This window comes from Phascolarctos cinereus, unplaced genomic scaffold, assembly GCF_003287225.1.
Source record: "Phascolarctos cinereus isolate Bilbo 61053 unplaced genomic scaffold, phaCin_HiC Scaffold_4;HRSCAF=312, whole genome shotgun sequence".
NCBI classification, from domain to species: Eukaryota; Metazoa; Chordata; class Mammalia; order Diprotodontia; family Phascolarctidae; genus Phascolarctos; species Phascolarctos cinereus.
Window position 1 is genome coordinate 427,342,688 of NW_027555847.1, and position 9,669 is coordinate 427,352,356.

General features: G+C 33.4%; 1 pseudogene; it reads right to left on the reverse strand.

The window, feature by feature from the left end:
* Nucleotides 1-8,095: 8,095 nt before the first annotated feature.
* LOC110217974 (S-formylglutathione hydrolase pseudogene) lies at nucleotides 8,096-8,970 on the reverse strand (annotated as a pseudogene).
* Nucleotides 8,971-9,669: the final 699 nt, after the last annotated feature.

The following is a 9,669-nucleotide window of genomic DNA, read 5'->3' on the forward strand; positions in this document are numbered from 1 at the left end:
TTAATAAGATTATACAATCATAGATTTAGAACTAGAAGTGATATGAGAAGTCATTGAGTCTAACTCCCTCATTTCATATCTGAGAAAATTGAGACCCAGGGAGTTTAAATGGTTTACATATGGTCATGCTGATAACAAGTTTCTTCAGCAGATTAAAACCTAGTTTTTCCCAACTTCAAGACCAGAACTCTATCCATAACTGAATTCTCATGGTTAGTTGTAAAAATCAAGTATGTACAGTGACTAACTCATCTAAGGATACTTAATAGGCAATAAATATTTATTAATTGACTAAATTTTATATACTTCAGTGCTTCAATGGATGATTTCATCAATATAGAACTATTCTGCCACTGACAAACATCACAACAAACCGCGAATTTTCATAGTATTAAGTTCTCATCTATGTGCTTCCCCAAATTCTTAGCATATGAGCTAACCAATATACATAAAGTCTGCTGCTATGTTTTTTTTTAACTTTCACAGACGTCAGTACATCAACAGGGGTTCTACATAAGCTTTGCATTATTCTTTCTGCACAATTAGTTCACCTCCTTTTATGAACACACATTTCCTTGATGATATGATTTGTGTTGTGTCTCACATGAAAGTCACCATTGTAAATAACATGCAGTCAAATTACCACTATAAGGTCCCTTTGTAGCTCTTTGAGTTACCCACAACTTTGACTCTTGGAAGATTGTAATGTTCCAGGATTTGAAGCTATGGTGTATGAATGTCTTTTTTATTTTAATAATTTCATTTTTATCTATGTATATCACTAGGCATTCACTCATTCATACACGTATCAACTTATTTGTTCATTTGTTTGTTTCTTTAGCACGAGAGAGAAGCTCAGGATGATTAAAAGTACAACACAATATAAGCATACAGGAATACCAGCTACTTTCAGGTATCAGCTGAGATATAGCTTTTTTTTTTAATCTGCAGCATATATTATATACATTTATATATGTATATTTATATGTGTGTATCTACACACTTTATGTGTGTGATATATGTGCATGTGTGTTTTGTGTGTGTGTATACACACATACATAATGAACTCATTCTGTGATCTGTCCAACCAAATGCCTTCCCTTAGACATTCATTTGTTCATTAAGCCTAAGTTTTAGTGGTTCTCAATTGAGGAGGTCCTGCAATGTCATGGGGATTGATGCAATTAGCACAATACCAGACATAAACAAGAAGATATGAAGGATATCGTTATTGACAAGGTCTCTGTCTTCCATTAAACTTCTCATAAACCATCCTCCATGACAGTGGATAGCACCTTTTGCAAGAGCACACCTACGTGTTGTATACCTCTCTTAACATAAGTAATTGGAAAGTCGTTGGATTAAATTATCTCTCTAGTTGCATTTATGAAGGAAATGTTCGTTAACTTCTCAGAACCAAAACAGTCTCCTTATTGATTGAGAAGCATTTAAAGATACATTTTTATATCCTTTGTAATGTTTTCAATTTTCAAAGTCCATAAACAGTAATATTTTTTATAATTTGTGGGATTATAAAACCTGTTATTTAAATAAAAATAGTTTGCAAAAGTCTACCTTCCTATTTTCACATTTTTAGTGAATAAATGAAAAACCCTTTCTAAAACAGTTACTATGTGAAGTGAAGTATGAAGTTACTACTCTGTTAACTGCTGAAGATAAAAATACAAAAGCAAAAAATAAAAGGAACTAAGGAACTTAATATTCCAAAGGAGGGAAGATCTTGGCCAGATCCAAGCATTTCAGTCTTCAGTCTTAAAGGGATCTTGAATTAGGCTATAGGGACAGTAGATTGGCATATACTATCCAAGTATAAATGAAGAGTTAATTTCATTGTTCCAGACTTGGTAAGGGGGAGGTGAGAAATGCTGTAATGAGGCTATTGGTTAGGAGGAAGTTATGGGGGAAGTGGCTGGAAAAATAGCCAATGAAATATCCAGAAGAGGCAGTCACTATTCAGGAGACCAGAACCCCAGGGCAGAAGTTCTCCAGGACCTGATCTTTGGTGCTAGTGGTGAGGTATTTGACGAGGAAATGATGATATTCTTGATAAGTATGAGCTGAGAAAAGAGGCATTTACAAGAGAGTTAGAGATTGTTGCTGGAGAATATTTCTACCTGTGATTCCTCCCTCTCCAATTTCTTTGGTATATTTCATCCCTCACATAATTCAGCAATTGGTTAGCTCTTTCAGGATAGTGATGCCTCAATAATTTTTTTCCCCATGCTTTTCTTAGTCTACCCCTTATTGTAAAACTTGATTTTCTTAAGTGTCCTTTTTACTTCCTTGTGTAGCACATTGAACACCATGATATTCGGGACCAAGTATGTTGCCCACTATCATTATGGTGAAAGATTACTATAGAAACATTATTCTATTTTCCAACCTCTTTTGTTTTTCTGGTAGTTCCTTCTATTAATTCTTTGGGATTTGAGTTTCATGATGAGCTTTTTGTTGACTTGCTTCTTATTCTTCTGTTTTTCACTGTATATAACAATATATCTTGTAATCTTCTGCCTACCTACTTCACACTGTTTTAAAATTGAAAGTATCCTACTCTAATGTTACCCTTGCTTGCTAAGGCCCCCCGCTTAGTAAGTATATCAAGTGTTTTCTGGTTAAACAGCTTTCTATTCTATTTTGACTTGACATCATAATAACTGTTTTACATCAATTAAATTTATAGGAAATGATGATAAATGTGCCATTTTAATTTCTATTTCTGTCCATTTCCTATTTTGAAATTAATGTCTTATTTCAATAGGTCAGGCAGATGCTGTTGAAATTCTAATGCTTGTATTCTCATCTTTAACCTTTCTTCCACATTGATTTTACCTTTTGATAAAACTAATCATCTGACTACACAAAATATTCTGATATGACTTTCCCTTGTCAAACCATTTCTTTTTTATATGTAAGGAAGGATGAGTAGCTGTTGTTCAGTGCTTGCTATTTCTGGTTCTGCTTCTATCCTGTAAGAAAATGTTCATGGTAGTATAATAGTAGCATGAAAGCAGTCTATAAGGCTTTGGTCCCTTTCATTTCTAAAACCCAAGGCATATTTTCAAGAATACACTTTCGCCTTTGCCTTTTCTGCCAACTGTGTCATTGAGTGTCAATGTATATATTAATTTTGGATGGAGCGATTTGTCATATTTTCCATAGAATTTCTCTGTTCTTTTTTTTTTTGTCCATAACAGCTCTTGGGACATAGGCTACAATGATTTGTATAGTGATTTTTTGGTTATATTAAGACTCTTTTGCCTGGTATCCAAGCCTTTGCAGCAGATGTAAATCTCCTTTCTATTCTTATTACATATGTTTCTTTATAATTCCATGCTTTAAAGTACCGTAGTCTTTGTTTGCCCAACACACACATATATCATGCACTTTGTTCTTTTGTTCATGTTGTTTGCTTTGCCTACAATGTGCCTCCACTTGTTAAATTTCTACAAATCCTGCTCAGTCCAAATCAATTGCTATCTCTACAAAGTCTCTCTTGATTCCCTTCTGACTCATACCTGACATGAGCACTTTATTTTGCATAATTGTAGTGCACTTAGAATGTAATGTTGTTTATTATGATTTTATCTATGTGTGTCTTAGCTCTCCTAGAGTGTGAGATCCATGAGGAAAGGGACAATATCTCATTTAAACTTTAAATTGTCTCTAAAGGCCAGTAAAATGTTTCGTACATAATAGGCACTTAAATAAATTTAGGTTTAGAGATAAAGAAGAGAGAGAGGAAGGAAAGAAAGAAAGGAAGAAAAGGAGAACAGAAAGGAAGAAAGAGAGACAGAAGCAAAGAAAGAATGAAGGAAAGTAAGGAACAAGTTGCCAAAGATTAGCCCATTAGTGTTATTTATTGGCAAACAAGGTTAAGTGATTTGCCCAGGGTCACAAAGCTAGTAAGTGTGTGAGGCCAGATTTGAAGTCATGGAGACGGGTCTTCCTGATTCAAAACCCAGTACTCTATCCACTGTACCACTTAGCTGCCTAGATAGATCATGGACAGCATATTTGGCCCGAAATTCCATGGTATCCAATGTGCTACACGAAGAAATAGAAAGGATGCTTTAAAAGACCTATCATTGTACACACATATATGGAGTATGTATTTACATATGTATATGCATATTTATATATAGTTATATTTGACATGATATTATTTATCTATATCTAGCTATATATTTATCTAAAGACAGACTTTCCATCACCAGCACATTAAAATCTACATTATTTTGTTTTTTGGTGAGGCAATGAGGTTAAGTGAGTTGCATATGGTCACACAGATAGTAACTATCAAGTGTCTGAGGCTGGATTTGAACTCAGGTCCTCCTGACTCTAAGGCCAGAGCTCTATCCATTATGCCTCCTAGCTGCTCCTAAAATCTACATTATTTAATGCATCTGTTTAGACTGTATAAAGAGCACCACTGTTGGTTTCAGGTAGTAGGGATAACATATCATCTGAGCAAATAGTTGCTTTATTATATGTCTTTATTACATACAGTGGAAACCAAAAACATGTACAAAAAAATAGAATGAATGAACAGCATGAACAAATGTTCAAAGTAATTGAATAATATTTTAATTTTTTTGGCATTCAAGTTCAGTGACAATAAGGTTAGCTAAAAATATGTCACATCAGCCACTACATCAAAAGGAAAACTGGAAATAGAACTTAAAACACTCTATTTGTATTTGATGAGCAAATTTTAGAAAATGCTCTACTTTTTTATTCTTTACTCAATCATTTACCTGCCCTCTGATTGAACCATCACTTTGGAAAGATGATGTAAGATGGTTTCAGTATGCACCTGGCATAATTGTGCATAGATGCTGTCAAAAATTTCTCTGCTGAGGCTATCTCAAAAGGTTACTGTAACATTTCCAGAATTTCTTGTTGCAAATATGAATGAAACCCATTCCCTTTTTGGAAGAGGGTTAGAAGATGCATGGAATCTGACATTTTTCATGGAAACCAAGTTAGAAAACAACTTGAGAGTGCCAAGATCCATCAACCAGCAAACAAGTAATTATTCATGGATGGCTTCAAGGGTTAGAATTGTACTAGGTGGAACAATGACAAAATAATCTCCAACGAAAGAAATAATTTCAGTTCTTGCTTTTGAGCATATCTGATTTCAAGTGTGAAGGAAAGTACCTTTAGGGATTTAATGGCATGTTACATGCTTTTATTTCATAAGAGCATTCTCATATACAGTGGTCACATAGAATAACCACAGAGGTCCTGTTTACATTTAATTATTTGATTAATCTAAAATCATAAGTAAAAATGTACTTCTAAACTGCTAATTGCCTGTAATGGTTATTTTGATAGTGTCATTGTGCTTCTACTCACAAACAAGAGGAAATAACTATGGTACAATATAGGACATATCCTAAGACTGAATACTCCTCTACTAATGGCTCCTGATGTTCATGAAACCATTTAAGAAATCATTTATCAATGAGATATTAATACCATAAATAATTACATGAAATATTTGTTCATTATAGAGAAGCAGATTTAAATTTTCTCACTACGAAAATTCTACTTCAAATCCCATTATCTTCTCTTGATTACGTATATGGAGAGACAGAAATTGTTGCAATGGCTTTAGGCTTACTTCTAAATATTTTAAATCACATAGAAGGATTTCCTGGATTAATTTGGTAATGAAGTTGTTGTGTTATCTTTCCTGTGGAGTTTTGAATGCCACATTCTGAATTCAGGGTAATTCCACAGCTGGAAAAGTGTTTGCTGAACTATATACCCAGGTTCCTATTATGCCTTCATTAATCTTTAATCCTTCTCTGTGTAAATAGTTTAATTTTACACAAGAATATAACATTTTATGTGGTTTTATGCATCCTATATGAGAATTTTAAATTATGAAGCTTGTGATGGAAAATAAGAATAAAAAAGACTATTAGTCATTTTCTCCTGTTGCTATTTATGTTTGTGACAGTAGATTTTTCTATTTAGGTAGATCATCTCAGTGCTTAGAAAGCTAGCAATGACTAGTTCTATGTACTCTCATTGTGGACTTAAAAAAATTTAATGAAGCTTCTAGAAATTCAAGTACAATGCAAGACTCAGTAGTATGAACCATTTCATAATAAATGATTGAAGACTGGATAAAAGGAAATTAATTTTAAACTGACTTTATGATAGTTACTACTGAATTCCAAAAAAAAGTTTGTAAATATGTGTTACTATGTTTTATGCAACAAGTCTAACAATAAATAAAACTTATTTTTCTGTGGTGGCTTCACTTTTTTTTTTTGGTCTTATTTATTATCATTCCTAGCCTTCAGCTGCTCACTCCTTGTTTCATCTACCTCTACCCTTTGGTGAAAAACTCTTCTCTTAGTCCTTGATCTTTGCGACCTGAACATTTCCAAATAATGGTTAACTCCTAGAGTGGGGAGGGTGAAAAGTCTTCTTTTACCCCTCTCTGGCAAAGAGAAAGAAAGAAACAAACAAACAAAAAAAAAAACAAAGAAAGAAAGAAGAAAAAAGGGAAGGAGGAAGGAATAAAGAAAAAAGAAAAAAAAAATAACAAACAAAGAAAATCTGATAACTAGCCTTTCAGATGCTGAACTGGGAATTGGATGAAAAATACACCTAAAATCTTGATAGACTTAATAGACTCTATCTGATTTTGTGGTCTACTTGAATCGCTTTGAGAAAGCAAAGTTACCTTCACGGTACAATAAGGCATCAGATTTATGACAGAGGTAAATGTACAATGCTGTCTATCTTAATAATCTCAAACAACTAATTATTAGAGGAAACATATCATAGTAGAAAGTACATAAGCTTTGGAGTCAGAGGTCATGGGTTCAAATTTCTCTCTGATTTTTACTTATTGAATGATGGTGGATAAATGAATTAACCTCTTTGAATTTGTCAGTAAACTTCTTTTCTTTATCAGTAAAATGATTTAGACTAGATGACTTTTAGTGTCTCTTCCCATTCTAAGTCTTTAATCTGAAACATGATAATTTCAATTCTTTTTATTTTTTGGTGAGGTAATTGGGGTTAAGGGTCTGAAGCTGGATTTCAACTGAGGTCCTCCTGACTCCAGGGTGATAATTTCAATTCTTAAGAGTAATAGATTAAGTTAATTTGCCAATTTGGCAAAATTCCATTCATTAAATTCAAAAAGCAATCAAACTGATAGTATTTTTTTAATCTACACTTTTAGTACTACATAAAGCAAGTTGCCAAGGGGATACTTTATAGGACTTAATACAATAATAACAGTATTCATTTGGGAAAACAAAAGATATAGAAGAAAATCATGGGAAATAATGAAAAGATGTAGGTAAACGGGGAATAACATTTTCAGACCTCAAATTATAATATAAAGTAGTAGCTGTCAAACCCATCTGGTATTGGTTCAAAATAAATAAGTAGATGAATAGAACAGACAAGAAAAGGGAATGTAAGAAATAATGGAACTCAATAATCCAGTGTTCAAAAAAGTGGAAAACATAATTTACCTAGAAAAAACCCTGTATTTCATAAAAACTTGTGGGAAAACTGGAAAGCTGTCTGATAGAAATTAGACTTAGACCAACACTTCACTGCATTCTACAATACATACCACAAATTTTTGTATATTGTCTCATTGTCATTCTCTTTAATGAAACTATTTGTTGTTTCTACAATTTGTTTTGATCTACTCATTCTTTTTTTTCAGTGCATTAAGTCTCTTTATTCGATTACTAAGTTACAATTCCATAATTTAGTTCTCTACGAACTGACATACCCAATGTCCAACAACTTATTGTTACATCCCCAAGTACATCTGAATCACTGTATTGTTTACTGTCAACTGTGATCACGTACATATTCTGTGATCCTTTTAACTTAATTTTATAAGAATTTCAACCTTCCCCTAGGTTATGACATGTCTTATGTTAGGGTAATTATGGGTAACAAAAAGAAATCAGATTGCTTGATTTTATATATTTATTCAGAAGGTGGTAAGTCTTTGATAAAATTTAGAAGTGAATGTTCACAGGCAGTAATTTTTCATGTATAATTCTATCTTTTCAAAAGTTCAGTTTACATGACAGCTTATAATTGTGAGATTACTTGTATATAAAGCTTTATGTGTTAAGTATTTTGCATGATATCTGATGTGATCATTAACAGAAGTTATAATGAAGTAGTAGTTATGATCATATCACTCTTGCAATCAAAAAACCCAACATTTTTCATTCCTCATAGGCAGCTATAAAGTTGTCAGGAAGTAGTTGCCCATATTTAAGAAACTGGTCATCTTTGCCTTGATCGATTAATATGTCCAACTGAGAGTCTGGATAAGATTTCACAAGATGAGTAGCATCATATGCCTCCCACTTACTTTAATCTGTTCCTAAACATATACTGAAGCCCTTTTTTCCCCCAAGGACAGATCATTGGATTGCAAATGGGAGAGAATGCTGACGCAGATTTGTATTTTCTGGGATTCTTCAAAGCACAAATCAGAGTTCTGTGGTCTCCCATAGAATGGCCAAAAACAGACATCTTCTTTGGGTCAGCTGGAAAATTGGCATTTATCAGCTTGGGCAGCTCACGTATTACATCCTATAGTTGGTTTTCCAAGGTTCTTCAGGGGCATTCACGTAAAAAAACAGCCCGGGTATCAAAGTCCCAGCTGTCATCTTCACCTTTGATATCATAGCCAGCCATGTGAACTGGTGTCTGGTGCAATGACAATGAGGCCATGTTCTGCTACAGCTTGGTGATAACCAGCTTTTGTGATAAAATTTTGTTCAGACAGCCAGTAAAGTAGAGGACATTTTCCAATTTCTCCTTCAGTGGTAAGCAGATTCCAAATTTCATTTTGTGTTTTAGCTCCGCACTGTCATGCTCATGAACTTTCTGAAACCCCTCAAAGTACTTGTTGCTGTAAATCTGTTTCAAGGCCATAGTTTCTAGGTCAGCGTAGGTGGCAGTAGAGAAGGCTGGGGGTGGGGAGAGCCGATTTACTCATTCTTTAGATTATTTAGTTTCCAATTAATGTTTAATCTATACCTCCAAGACCCATTATTGTATGTAATTTTATTGCATTATGGTCTGAAAGAGTGCATTTAGTATTTCTGGGTTTGTTTGTGGGTTGTTTTTTTTTTACATTTGGTGGTGAGATTTTTATGTCATAATATATGATCAATTTTTAAAAGGTGTTATGTATAGCTGAGAAAAAGACATACTCCTTTGTATTCCAATTCAAATTCCTTGAGAGGTCTATCATATTTAACTTCTCTAAGATTCTTTGTTATTTATTTTATGGTTAGATTTATTTAGCTCTGAGAGGGGAAAGTTGAGTCCCCACACTAGTATGGTTCTACTGTCTAGTTATTCCTATAATTCATTTAATTTGTCTTTTAAGAATTTGTATGCTATGCTGTTTAGTGCATATATTTTTTAGTAGTGACATTACTTCATTGTCTAGGTTGCCTTTTCACCAGATGTGCTTATTTCTTTTAATTAAGTCTATTTTTTTTCCTTTTGTTTTGCCTGATATTATGGTTGTTATCCCTCTTTTTTTTTAACCTCAGCTGAAACATAATAAATTTTGCTCTAGCCTCTAATTTTAACTCTGTGTATCTCTCTGTGTCAAGTGTGTTT